The sequence below is a fragment of the Nothobranchius furzeri genome, chromosome 4 (assembly GCF_043380555.1).
Source record: "Nothobranchius furzeri strain GRZ-AD chromosome 4, NfurGRZ-RIMD1, whole genome shotgun sequence".
Lineage (NCBI taxonomy): Eukaryota > Metazoa > Chordata > Actinopteri > Cyprinodontiformes > Nothobranchiidae > Nothobranchius > Nothobranchius furzeri.
The window spans coordinates 77,865,752-77,879,879 of NC_091744.1; positions in this window are offsets into that span (position 1 = coordinate 77,865,752).

Below are 14,128 nucleotides of genomic sequence, written 5' to 3' on the forward strand. Positions count from 1 at the left end.
CGCCTAAGGGAGGGGCTGTAAGCCGGGAACATGTATAATGTGTGAAACTCTTTAATAAAATGATCGGGGCTCCGGGAGAAACCGTGCCGCCTGTAAAGGAGGACGGACTTATAACTGGGAGCATTGGAACTCTGCTCCAATTAAAATTTGTTTAGGACCTGTTTGAGACAAGGACCTAGCATCTGCTCTCGGCAGCCTGCAGATATGAGAAGAGACAGCTGAACAGAGAAAAAGCACCCAGTCAGCTGAGCAACAAGAGACAAGCGGAATGTGCAGGATGTGGTGACATCAGCCCTCCCCCAGCAAGTTCTGTTAAGAAGGGGGAGTCCTGAACTTACCCCCAAATTCCACTACCTCCGCTCCGCTCCGACACGAACGCCGGAGCAAAATCGGTCCCGTTGTAGTCAATCAGAGCTATTCCACTACTGCGGCCGTGCTCCGGCAGTGCGGCGCCGTGCGCCACCCTCTGTTCCGGCGTCCGGCAAAAATAGAATCGATCCTATTTTTGCCGGACGCCGGAGCACCTCCGCAGTAAATGGACAGAAATCACAACCACCCAACAGGAAAAGGAGCAAGCACAACTTCCGTTTTTCACAATAAATCGATAAACAAAAGGCGTTTTTTGTTTCATATGAACAGGTTTAACAACTTTTAACAACTATCAATGGCGGCTGAAGTTTAAATGCACAAAAGTAAGCCATAAATACAGTTTCCACTATCAAAGTAGTCACACTTTGTTGATCCAAACACTGCTGATCTCTCAACACAAACGATGGGCAGATTAAACGGTTCATGCCGATGCTTCTCCCACACAACAGGTGTTTGGATCTAACTTCCGCGTTTATTGCTCGGACTGTATCGCAAGATCTCGAAAATCCCGCGCATGCTTGTTTACCCACCTCAGGTCTCCGCACCGGAGCGGAGCCGTTGTAGAGCGGGTACCAGTAAAAATTGAGTTCGGAGCGAGTGGCTGCGGAAGGCGGGGGCGGAGCGGAGGTAGTGGAATTTGGGGGTAACAGCTCCATATGATTCTGACCTGACAGACAGCTACACTAATAAGGCGTAAGCATCTTTAACCTTGCCACATATGGTGTTGTTGGCAGGATCCATGTAGTACTGTCAAGTAGGTCCATGGATGTGAAGTTTGTGGCACCCTGAGCGGGAGCACGAGGACGTGTTTGTGGAAAGAGGGGGGAAGATGTGACAGTGTGAGCGTTCTGTCACAATGTCCCGATGGATCATGCGCCCTGGCCGCTTGGCTGACTGGACTGAGCGTATGACTCTCACCCCGGAGGTGTGGGGATCGAATCCCGCCCGGGCCCTCATTTATCCACCTTGCCACAGTTACTTGCCACACTTAAGAATTTTTAGCGCAAGCTTCCCACCAGAAGCTGCTAGCAGAGTTAGCTTGTTGTTGTTCAGGTGTGTGAGGAGAATATTTGGAGCTCTGCAGTAAAAATGTATTCACTTCAGTCTGGAGGGAGAGCGTCTCTGCTTGAAGGAGGAGACTGAGGCTGTCGGGTTTCCTGTTATGTGGAAGCCACAGTTCAGTCCCTGAGCGTCCAGCCAAACTTGAGTGAAATGAATGTTCGGTGTCTAAAAGTTTGTGTGTCCACACTGCAGTTTATGGTCCCCTGCCTAGATTTTTCTCGCATGGGGGATGTTGCCAGTCCCCACATGCCAAAGACAGTGGCAAGCTGAAACACACTGAACTGGCTTATGCGAGTAAAATCAGCCAGAAGACAGGAGGCCAGCTGCACAAACAAGCATCCAAGCTGAGGGTCACAGAAGGGTCACAGGGACAAGAGGACAGAACTGGGCAAAAGGTCAGGAGGCTGACCCAACCTCTGGCAGGAGCGGGAAAAGAAGGACTGGAACAGAGTGAAGACAGCCAATCGGATCCAGAAGTCCTCTCAGGAATGCTGAAGGGAAACTGACGCTTTGCTACACAGATGATTTATGACCTGTGCCCTCATGTAGAATGCTGCATGTAGTGAAAATGATACCAAATGTCTTGTGTTGAGCTAAAAAGTGTGTATCTGGTAAATGACCCCATGACCTTACTGTCATGAGATAATGATATATGTGACTTTTACCTTGTCTAAGATGACCCAGGGAGGGTATAAAAGAGCAGCCCTGAGCAGAGCTGGGACAGAAGTTGGGGCACATGACAGGAAGAGACAGAGCAGAGCTGGGGGAGAAGAGGTCGGCCTCCGTCCTCTGGATAATCTATAGGATTATAATAAAGTAATATTTTCATTTTCACAGATTGGTCACATCTTATTATTGACTAACACTTTGTTTGATTAGCTTATTAAAAATAGAGTTCTTTGATTTATTAAAGAGAGAGAGTCCTTTTCTTCATTCTTCTCTTGAGCTGGAAAGAAAAACAGTTTAGAGCAAATGCATGACCTTGAGGCAGTCTCATGCAGATTAGTTCTGTGTCAGAGGGGGGGGGGGGGGGGGGGGATGGCTTTTAGGTGGAAAACAGTCATTTCACTCCGTTACATAGTCCAGTTAATCTAATAATCTACAATTCTGAATTATTACAGTGTGATGTACTGTAAAAGTCTTTCTCGAACAAAAAAGAAAATAATAAAATTGTATTCAGTAGATCCTCAATCACAGACACATCTCTGTATAATGCTATAAAAAACGTACCTTGTACATCAGTGATTTCCAACTAGGGGTACATGTGCGCCTTGTGGTACGAGAGGGCATTACAGGGCATACACGGAACCCATATTTAATTTCCCAGGTGATGGCCATCAGTCATTCTTCAGCATTTGCTGTGCCCTGGTAAAAAAAATAACACCTGGCTGGGAGGTGTTATTCTTAACGAACACCCAGATGCAGTAATGCACAGCAAAATACAGTTGATATGATATAAGTTTAGGCCAACTGCAACTGTGCATGAATCATAATTTGTCAAGCTGTGTCAGCTTTGGATGAAAGTGGAACGCGAGGATTAAGTAGTATTTGTAAAGGAAAAGGGTCAACATCGTTTTTTTTGCCTTGTTTAGAAAAAGAATCAGAACACAACAAATATTTGAAAGGTTTAGTAATTTTTTTATTTGTTTCGCATGTTAAGTGTTCTTTAAATGACATTCTATACGTTTTAGAAGTATTTGTTCTGCTGCAATTGATCTTGTTCAAAAACATAATTGATAAACAGAAGAAAAGAATATGTCAGTGTGCCATCCAGGGTTGCTGTAGTTGCCAGTAACACACAACGCCACCTGGGGAGTTACACCCCAGGAAATAAAGACACACTGGTCAGAGAGATATACAGTGGTGTGAAAAACTCTTTGCCCCCTTCCTGATTTCTTATTCTTTTGCATGTTTGTCACACAAAATGTTTCTGATCATCAAACACATTTAACCATAAGTCAAAGATAACACAAGTAAACACAAAATGCAGTTTTGAAATGATGGTTTTAATTATTTAGGGAGAGAACAAAACCCAAACCTACATTGCCCTGTGTGAAAAAGTAATTGCCCCCCTTGTTAAAAAATAACCCAACTGTGGTATTTCACATCAGAGTTCAATTTCTGTAGCCATCCCCAAGCCTGATTACTGCCACACCTGTTTCAATCAACAAATCACTTAAATATGAGCTGCCTGACACAGAGAAGTAGTCCAAAAGCACCTCAAAAGCTAGACATCACGCCAAGATCCAAAGAAATTCAAGAACAAATGAGAACAAAAGTAATTGAGATCTATCAGTCTGGTAAAGGTTATAAAGCCATTTCTAAAGCTTTGGGACTCCAGCGAACCACAGTGAGAGCCATTATCCACAAATGGCAACAACATGGAACAGCGGTGAACCTTCCCAGGAGTGGGCGGCCGACCAAAATTACCCCAAGAGCTCAGAGACAACTCATCCGAGAGGTCACAAAAGACCCCAGGACAACTTCTAAAGAACTGCAGGCCTCACTTGCCTCAATTAAGGTCAGTGTCCACGACTCCACCATAAGAAAGAGACTGGGCAAAAATGGCCTGCATGGCAGATTTCCAAGACGCAAACCAAAAGAACATTAGGGCTCATCTCAGTTTTGCTAAGAAACATCTCAATGATTGCCAAGACTTTTGGGGAAATACCTTCTGGACTGATGAGACAAAAGTTGAACTGTTTGGAAGGCAAATGTCCCGTTACATATGGAGTAGAAGTAACAGCATTTCAGACAAAGAACATCGTACCAACAGTAAAATATGGTGGTGGTAGTGTGATGGTCTGGGATTGTTTTACTGCTTCAGGAGCTGGAAGGCTTGCTGTGATAAATGGAACCATGACTTCTACTGTCTACCAAAACATCCTGAAGGAGAATGTCCGGCCATCTGTTCGTCAACTAAAGCTGAAGCGATCTTGGGTGCTGCAGCAGGACAATGACCCAAAACACACCAGCAAATCCACCTCTGAATGGCTGAAGAACAACAAAATGAAGACTTTGGAGTGGCCCAGTCAAAGTCCTGACCTGAATCCTATTGAGATGCTATGGCATGACCTTAAAAAAGGCGGTTCATGCTAGAAAACCCCCAAAGCTGTATTACAACAATTCTGCAAAGATGAGTGGGCCAAAATTCCTCCAGAGCGCTGTAAAAGACCCACAGCAAGTTATCGCAAACGCTTGATTTCAGTTATTGCTGCTAAGGGAGGCCCAACCAGTTATTAGTTTCAGGGGGCAATTACTTTTTCACACAGGGTAATGCAGGTTTGGATTTTGTTCTCTCCCTAAATAATAAAAACCATCATTTCAAAACTGCATTTTGTGTTTACTTGTGTTATCTTTGACTAATGGTTAAATGTGTTTGATGATCAGAAACATTTTGTGTGACAAACACGCAAAAGAATAAGAAATCAGGAACGGGGCAAATAATTTTTCACACCACTGTAAGATACCACCTTTTGTCAAACTGTTTGACAGGTCTATTGTTATATGACCTTTATGCCCTTTCCCTCAAACCACCTTACGTCAAACTTGACAGGTGCATTGTTTGTAGTCCCCTTTTGTGGTATGATCTTTAATGACCTTATATGTCAAGAAATGAATTGATGACTGTTGTGTAATGACGCATGAAGTCTCCTTTTGTCAAGATGTATATTGTTGATCTGCTTTGATCTGAACCACTTTAGTTACGCTTGATAACTGTTTTGTGTTAACCCCACAGTTCCCACAGACCCTCCCTTTCATACGTAATACCCCACATCCCAGCACTACTTTGTCAAGTTAGGATTGATAACTGTTTTGTGTTAGCCTCACAGTTCCTACACCCCCTCCCTTTCATACGTGCAACCCCACATCCCTGCACACAACACACACACACACACACACACACACACACACACACACACACACACACACACACACACACACACACACACACACACACACACACACACACACACACACACACACACACACACAGGAATTTAACCAGAAACAGGTTTTAGTTAAAGATCTCTGAGTTCCTGAGGCTCAGGCTGCAGGTTTAAACCTTCCTCATCATCTGGATCATTAAAAGCTGTCAGAAGGTGATGATTCTAGAAGGTTTTGTGACTCACAGTTCTGGTAAAGATGGACTTCTCACATGTTCAGTTTACTGAGTGAAACTCAAACTGGAGGAAAGGTTAGAATAAAAGTGAAGGAATAATCTAACCTGTTTATAAATCTGACATTTGAGCTGATCTCATGGGCTGCATGGTGGCGCAGTGGTTAGCACTGTTGCCTCGCAGCACTAAGGTTGCAGGTTCGAAACACGGCTGCAGCCTTTCTGCGTGGAGTTGCGTGTTCTCCCCATGCATGCGTGGGTTTCCTCTGGGTACTCTGGTTTCCCCCACAGATCACAACATGCCCTATAGGTTATAAATTGTAAGCGTCTGCTAAATGAATGAACATAAACATAAACATCTCACAACACTGTGACCTACAGCGAACCTGCTTACTTTGGCCGAGGAAACAAACTGACAGTTTTAGGTGTAATGGAATGAAATGACTGTTTTCCATCAAAAGTCATTTTCCCCCTCTCCTCTGACACAGAACTAGTCTGCATGAGGTATGGCCTCAAGGTCTCATGCATTTGCTTCTAAACTGCTTCTTTCCAGCTCAAGAGAAGAATGAAGAAAAGGACTCTCTCCTTTTGATAAATCAAAGAACTCTATTTTTAATAAAGCTAATCAAACAAAGTGTTAGTCAATAATAAGATGTGACCAATCTGTGAAATGAAAATATTAATTACTTTATTATAATCTTATAGAATATAATAAGTAATAGGACTTTAAATGTTTCCACTAGGACTGATCTCACGTAGCGTTAAGACATGACACATTGCTTTCACTGATCCAATCAGAATCTGCCAGATCTGACAGAGGCGTGGTTTTGGTGGTGCTTGGTAAATCTGTCTTCTTTTCATTCGACCATAAACCAAAACATCCGAAGTATAAAACTATGCCCACGCCATCTTTAACGCCATTTCAAAGCGTTCAAGAGAAGTTGACACAGTGGCCAATTCGTAAACTCATTGGCGGTTTTAAACAGGGGCCCACAGGGGCCTGGGCCCCTATAGAACAGGCCCTGGCCCCTGTTATGGCCCCTGTGCTGAAGAGATCGGATTTTTTCCCCCCGTGCTGCCTCGGAGACGGGAACTAATGCGCTGCAGCGTTTCACACGGAGCCTTTAGAGCGCAGCACACACTGTGGACAGAACTGTTTACCCGGTGGATTTTTTAATAAAAAATTTAAAATAGTTTAAAAGGGACCCGAAGAAATTCTTGAGGACGACTAACGGAAAAGACGCTAAGAGACAAAAGTAAGCAATACAGTTTATTTTCCTGACATCAATGTTTTGATCGTAGTCGCGCATTTCTGTCATTTACTTTTAAGTTCCTAACTGAGTCTATCCACAGTTAATACTGATTTGTGTTTTACTTTGTAACATTAACTGTAAAATAAAAATGAAGTAGCTGCATTTTAAGCCTTAGACACGTTGAGATTGGATCACAGTATTCATTTATCTATGACTTTCTCACAGCACTGACTGGAAGTATCAGCGGCCATGAAAAGAAAAAGGGACATTTTGTCCTTTTTTACCGCTGTTAATAAAGAACAGCATAGACAGAGAGAGGACGAAAGTCACGAGGGAGCTGGGAAGCAGGATGAAAGAGAGGAGGAGGAGTTGGTTGGAGAGGAACAAGAGAGGTCAGAGGCTGTCCTCCCTGAGAGTGAGGAGGAAGATGTAGGCTGTGAGGGAGAGAGTGAGGAGCAAAAAGAGGGACATCTTCTGTCATGTGCACCGTGCACACTACCATCAGGTTTGTGGTTGTTGAACAACCCCTTTGTGATTGCAGCTTGATAGGTAATTTTTCATTTATCCCATATTACCTTAAAGGAAGACACACACAGAGAGAGAGAGTAGATTGATTATTCATATTTTCCATGACCCTTTAACATGAAATAAACACACATACACAAGAGGATTTCATTGCACGCTGCGCTGCTGGGCAGCGGGGAGAGAGAATGAAAACACAACTCCTCCGAGCTCCATCATCGCCTCTCCCCCCCTTCCTTAGCTCCACACAGCCTTTTATTCAAGCATCAGGATGGAGAAGGCGGGCCTTCTCGGGTTACAGAGGTACAGACCCATCTCCTACGGTTACCACATTCCAGGGATAACAGCACAGCAGGAAGCCTTACAGAGGACTCACACAGAGTACGTTTACATGCAGCCAATATCCAGGTTATTATCGGGTTAAGGTCGGGATTCGGGTTTCTGAGTTGATCAGAATAACCCGTTTACAAGCATAAATAAAAAGAGTTACCTCTAACTTGCATAACCCAATTTAAATGCGGACGTTGGGGTAGCGTCAGGACGTATGGACTACGTCCAGACGCAATATGCGTCATTTCCGGTTCTTCTCGTTCCGGTATCCGTGAAAACAACAACATGTTTCCCAGTTCGGAAGAGATAGTGACCGCGTTTGTTTGTGCTTTAGTTTCCTCGTCAAAGTGTGGTGCTGTGCCGCAACTCGCCATTCTCGGGTTACAGAGGTACAGTCCCATCTCCTACGGTTCATCCTGCTTCTCAGCTCCCTCGTGACTTTTGCCCCCAACTTGTTGTTTACTTCCGGTGTTCTGGCGCGTACAAGACGTCTCGCTACTCAAAAGACCAAGATTCCTTGCGAAAAGAGCATGCACAGAACACACGCTTTGATGGGGATATCCCGGTATGCGTTTACACGACCAAACATTCGGGTTAGAAAAGGGTTACCCCAGGTGTAGTAACCAGGTTTTTAAAAACCCGGTTATGAGCATATCCGGGTTTTTGGTGGTGTTTACAAGGACCTGCGGAACCGGGTTATTGTGAATATTCGGGTTTTAAAAGGGTTACTGGCTGCATGTAAACGCACTGACAGTCTTCACAAAAGGGACATAAAATACAGAAAAAAACCTATCACAGCTCATATTGTGTGTAAAATGCATTTGAGGCATGCTGACTCTGGACCAAAATTTCTGTTGTTTATACTGAATGAATACATAAAATAAGACTCTGAATTAACTAATTATGACTTTTATCGTCATGCTAACATTTATTTTCTTTCAGATATTAGCAAGTGTAAGGATGACCCACCTACTCAGCCTCATTTGAGGACATTTCCAGTGACATTAATAGGAGACAGAAGACGCAGCTTTCAGCCAAGCTGGTATGAAAGTCATCCTTGGGTTGAATATTCTGTTACTATGGACTCCACTTATTGTCATGCATGCAGACATTTTAGCCCACCAAGTAGCACAGGAAGTGGGTTAGACTCACCATGTGGATTTAGGAACTGAAAAAAAGCAACTGAGAGAGGAGGGGGGTTTTCAGTACATGCAAAGTCTGAAAGGCATAAGGATTCAATGATTAATCAATCAATCAATCAATCAATCAATCAATCAAAGCTTTATTTATAAAGCGCCTTCCGCAATCCTGTCAGGAAGCCCAAGGCGCTGAACACTGTACAGTACAAAGTCAAATAAAGTGAATAAATCAGAAAATAAAAGCAATTCAAATTACAGATAACAAATGACAAAAAAGGTGAAACATTCTGGTAGAATACAAATGTGTAAAACAAGGGAAAAATTGAACCAATGAAGACTGTGAGATAAAATCAACATAAATGACGGTCTAACTCAAATACATTCAGGGAAAGCCAAGCGGAGGAGGTGTGTTTTTAGGCGGCTCTTGAAGACTGGCAGAGATGGGGACAGCCTAACTGAGGGTGGCAACTGGTTCCTAAGTGACGGTGATAGTACTGAGAAAGCCCGGTCCCCGCGAGTACGACACCTAGAACAAGGAACAACGAGCAGGCCTTGGTCAGAGGAGCGCAGAGCGCGTGATGGGGAATGTCTGTCCAGGAGCGTGGCCAGATGGGGGGAGCACCACCCTGGAAGAAATTAAAAACAAAGACGAGGAGTCTGAATTGTGAATGATAGCGAACCGGAAGCCAGTGCAAGGAGGCCAGAACCGGACTGATGTGGTCCCGTTTCCTGGTCCCAGTCAGACCCCGAATAGTTCAAAAGGGCAGGTATGCGCGGTATGCTGAACATTTTTCTGACAACCCTGAGAATAGCACCTGTTAAAAGACACGCCTATGAAGCACAGTTTAAACTGCAAGCGATCAGCACGGGAATAGAGCAGCGGCGAAACACGGGAATAGAGCAGCGGTGAGAGAATTCAGCATTAATGAGTCCATGGTTCGCAAGTGGAGGAAGTTGGAAAACGAACTACGAAAAGTAAAGAAGACGCAGCTGTTTCCGCGGGCACAAAGCCAGCTGGCCTGAGCTGGAAGACCGCTTCAAGCAATGGGTTAACGAGCAGAGGACAGCTGGGAGAAGTGTCTCTGCCATCACCATTTGTCTGAGAGCAGTAACGCTCGCACAAGAAATTAACATTAAACATTTTCAAGGAGGTCCGTCTTGGTGCTTTCGTTATATGAAACGCCGCCATCTTTCCATCCGGACAAGGACACACATATGATTTTGTTCATATGGAAAGTTTATGTGGTTAAATCCACCAACTACTTGTAAACACATTCTGAACTTCAACACAGCGCATCAGTGCATAAGAAGAGCACGAGCCGTCAGCGCACGCAATGAGGAAGTGCACGTGCGCTCTAAGGCCGGGGACACACTGGCCGCGGAAGCGCCGCGAAGCGCCGCGAAAATGGGACCGCCTTCATTCGGCGCCCTTGTTAAGCTATTCTATAGACCACATGGGCCGCCGAAGCGCCGCGAATCGCCTCGCGCCGGCGCTCCAACCCGCGCCGTGCAGCGATCATTTCGGCGTTGGCTCTATTTTTTTCGCGAGCCGCGGGTGAATCGCGTCAATTCTGGCAGGAAGTCAAACGTAGACATAAGAGGCAGGCCGGTAAAGTTAACAAAATAAAGCATTTCAAAATAAAATTCCGCAATAGTCAAATGTGTTCGTAAACAGACACTGCAGAAAAACCACACGAACACGCACACACATACACACACATCGAACTTGTGTGCGTGTGTGACCACGTGAAGGGGGGAGTGGTTTTGGGTGTTTTTTCACCGGAGCAAACAGGACAGAGAGGCAGAAAGTCTGAGGCAAGCAGTTAGGATGGATGACTTTGAATTAATTATGGAAGTTGAGAAACACAAGGAGCTGTACGACCCCCGAAAAACATGATTGTTTACGTACCCATGTCGGAAGAAACTGCTAGGATACAGCTGCAGAATTGGAGCGGGTTCCAAGAGATTCAACTGGCAGAAACAACTCATACCATAGGTTCACACACACACGCGCGCGCGCGCACGCGCACAAACACTCAAACGTAGGAAAAGAGCTGAGAAAAGGCAGAGAGGAAATGGAGGACACCAAGTGTTTAAAAGAAAAACTACAGCTGAGCCGAGGCGCGCCTCGACTGGGGCGCGTCTGATCTGAACTGAGGAGCGGCGAGCAGCGGCCGAATTTCGTGAGCGATTCGCTTCTCGGCGCTTCGCGGCGCTTCCGCGGCCGGTGTGTCCCCGGCGTAAACCAGGTCTGAACCAGGACTAGACCAGTAAAGTGAAACATGCTTTTGGCTGTTTATGATTTTCACAATGTCTGGTTTGCACTGATATGTTCCGAGTCCCGAGCCCGCACAGATGTTTTACCGGTACGTTTTACCGGTACGTTTTACCGTGCCCGCGCCCTATAACCCGGTGTGTCTTTTGTATGTTAGATACCAAAAAGGCACCCGTAACTGAAGCTGCACCCTATAACACGGTGCGCCCTATGGTCGTAAAAATACGGTAAGTACTTTATTTCACTTAGGAATGTGAGTTTGATTGATTGACAGTTTGTGACCTTTGACCTTGTGCCCCTGTGATTTATGATTTGTTGATTTTTAATGGACAGCATGGGAACTGGCTTAATGACTACTGACCTCTAACCTCTTTCATCCTTCCTGTTGCAGGATGTAATTTAATACTCCTTAATTGACACCATCTGGACATCACCATGGGAACGGGTTTAATGACTATTAACCTCTAACCTCTTTGAGGTGGAAAAGTCACAGAACCGACCATAGATATGAACAATTTAAAAGCTACTCAGTCTGAGCCGTGCTGGCCCAGATGTGAAACCGCTATTAGTATGGCCTCGGTGACCATTCTTGAGGGAAACATCATAGAAGTGGTCCAAACATACAAATACTTTGGTGTCTGGCTCTGACTTTCTCTCCTTCAAGCCCCATATCAACAATCTTGCGAGGAAACTCAAAACTCAGACTGGGTTTCTTCTTTCAAAATTAACTGTGTTTTTCTTTTGAGGCGAAAAAACAGCTGGTCACTGCAACATTTTTGGTCAAAAGTGTTGAGTACATGTTTCTAGGTGAATAATAAAAGACAATAAAAACAGTTGTTTAAAGTTAAACTGTAAAAATTAATTTCTAAGCCACAGAAAATGATTAGTTTACAGGATTCTGGGTTGATCACCGTCTAAGTCCCTGACCACCATACATCACCTTTAGAGGACTCTTTGGGAGTTCGACTGAAGCCTGTCTCCTGACCCAGGGTTTATACTATTACAATCACTAAGGGAATGTGCAAATGTGGTCTCTTCCCATTGTTCCCTTGGTTTCCATGTTTCTATAGGATGAAGATCACCTCATTTCCAGGCAGTCTGCAAAATATCATGTCAGCACAAAAAAACACTTCCTTCTATTTATTGCTCTTTTCTAACTGAGACACTCGGCCCTAAACAAGGTTGTAAATCTCCCAGACCCTTATGGGGTCTGGTGCTCTATCTCTTTGTGCACTTTAACCTGGGCCACCATTAACTCATGTAACGATCTAGTGGTCCTTGCTGCTGAGTTCAAGAATGTAACTTCTCATGCAGCTTTTAAACATGTATTTTACTTTAACCTTAAAGTGTGACCATATTAGCAGCTTTAATAAAAAAAATTGTCAAAGGCATTTTAATATATAACGAATGATGAAATAATCTGTAAGGAAGATGAAAAATAACGTATTAAAACAATGAAAATGTCTTTGCTGAGAAAGACAGTAAGAGGGTGGAATAGCTTACCTGACATGACTGAGGTGAGTTGAAAAATCAAGATGGATGAACGGCAAGCTGGAGCAGAGAGCTCTGACAGAGTTTTTGCCGGCTTTCCTTTTAAACAGAAATTTGGGAGTTCTCATCGGCTTAGAAAGTCGATGTGATTGGTTCTCCCACAGTATCACCCCACCCACATACCCTGAGGTGAGGTTTCTTTCAAACCTGTCCCGAGTTGGTCCCATGCAATAGAGACAAAAGTCCCTGTTCCAGAAGGCAGGCAAGCAGGTTTATCTCTCAGACCCTACTAACACAGGTCTGTTGCAACAAAGTAGTCGCAACATATTTTCTGACACCTTGTGATGTTGCACGAACGTCGAATGTTACGTAGTACAGAGTTATCCAGATTAAGATGGACTCAAAGCCCGCAGCCACCCGATCAACCAATTTATACTACATATCAGGAACCCCTCAGGGAACACCAATCTAGTCGATGTATGTTGGGGAGCCACGTGTGAGGTCAAAGTTAGGAGGGCGTTTGGACCTGGCCTTTGGAGGAGACTGTGGAAATGACACATGTGGAGTGTTTACAGTAATTAGTGATGTCCCGATTCGATCACGTAATCCGAAATCGGCCCCGATCACGTGGTTTCAGACTGATTGGGACTCGGGCTTTACTTCCTGATCCAAGCCCCGATCCGGATTTGGATACTGGGTTCAAATTACAGGAGAACAACTTGGTTCTCCTAAAGGTTGTCAGGCTCCCCTGATGCCCTTAACTTACACACCCAGAAGGAGCACAAAAAAGATCCAGTTTCTACCTATATTATATAATTTATATGGACTCAGATTAGTGGGAATTTTTTTGAGCAGAGAGGAGCAGGCAGACCGCTGATTATTCATGAACTCCAGCTGCGTTCTGCACACGGCCACAGTAACATTTTCTAAGTGGCGTCACCAAAAATATATAATTAACACACAGTCATTCGTGTCTGTTAGGTTATTTTAGAAGCAGGTAACCTTAGAAAGAATCACAGGCACAGGATGAGAGCTGATATTGTTTCCTTTCTCTTGTCTAGCCAACAAATAGTTTGTAAGTTTTACTTACCCTTTGGATTCATCAATAAAATTCGTAAATATGGAAATATTTACAGATTTTATTACTTAATTAGAATATCCATGGATATGCCTCAGGGCACCACCCCTTTTTACAGGGGATAAATGAATCCAAACCTATATCAATCCGTCTAAAGTTCGTAAAATTCTTTTAACGAGCGGCGATCATATTCTATCCAACACATTCAAATTCACTTGAGAAAAAACTTAATTGACAATAGCATTTATTAACTAATATAACCACCTCAGCTCCTCCAAGGCGCTAGCCAATCAATATGTCAGCCAACTGATTTTATCAAACAAACAACAAGCAAGGAAACAATGGAGTGATACTGTGGAGTAACAATCTAAGAGGGTGATGTAATCAAGCAAAAGTGGGGTGGCTTGATGATGTAATCAAACAGAGATTGGCTGATTACCAAAACTGGAGGGAGTTTGAAAAACAAAATGGTGGATGCTTTGTTTGGTT